The sequence below is a fragment of the Micropterus dolomieu genome, unplaced genomic scaffold, assembly GCF_021292245.1.
Source record: "Micropterus dolomieu isolate WLL.071019.BEF.003 ecotype Adirondacks unplaced genomic scaffold, ASM2129224v1 contig_11079, whole genome shotgun sequence".
Taxonomy (NCBI): Eukaryota; Metazoa; Chordata; class Actinopteri; order Centrarchiformes; family Centrarchidae; genus Micropterus; species Micropterus dolomieu.
In genome coordinates, this window is record NW_025740065.1 from 144 (window position 1) to 969 (window position 826).

General features: G+C 53.4%; 1 non-coding gene across 1 annotated transcript; it reads right to left on the reverse strand.

The window, feature by feature from the left end:
- Positions 1-314: 314 nt before the first annotated feature.
- trnam-cau lies at positions 315-386 on the reverse strand. Its single transcript has one exon. It is a non-coding gene; the product is annotated as a tRNA-Met (tRNA).
- Positions 387-826: the final 440 nt, after the last annotated feature.

Genomic DNA, 826 nt, shown 5'->3' on the forward strand with positions numbered 1-826 from the left:
TGGGCCCAGCAGGCTTCCTCTGCGCCACTCTGCTCTCCCACAATCCCTGGCTTAGGAGGCCAGTGTCTTATCCACAAGGCCAATACGGCTTCACATCCCATGAGGTCATGCACCACTCTGCTCCCCCACACCCCAGATGGGACTCTAACCCACAATCCCTGGCTTAGGAGGCCAGTGCCTTATCCATAAGGCCAATAGGGATTCACATCCCATGAGGTCACCAACTAGGAAGACATACAGTAACTTTCACTATAGAGAAAGGGACCAAGGTGTGGTTTTGAATCACTGGCACCACGCTGCCCATAAATCACTGTTAGCAGAGGATGGTTTCGATCCATCGACCTCTGGGTTATGGGCCCAGCACGCTTCCGCTGCGCCACTCTGCTCTGCCGCATTGCAGATGGGCCTCGAACCCACAATCCCTGGGTTTGAATCACTGGGCACAGCAGGCTTCCGCTTCGCCACTCTGCTCTGCCACACCCCAGATGGGACTCGAACCCACAATCCCTGCCTGAGGAGGCCAGTGCCTTATCCATTAGGCCACTAGGGCTTCACATACCATGAGGTCACCAGCTAGGAGGACAGACAGCAAGTTTCACTACAGAGAAAGGGAAAAATACAGGAAACATAATGTGTGGTTTTTAAATCAATGGGCCCAGCAGGCTTCCGCTGCACCACTCTGCTCTCCCACACCCCGGACGGGATTCAAACCCAAAATTCCTGGCATAATAGGCCAGTGCCTTATCCATGAGGGGAATAGGGCTTCACATCCCATGAGGTCACCAACTAGGAAGACATACAGCAACTTTCACTATAGAGAAAGGGA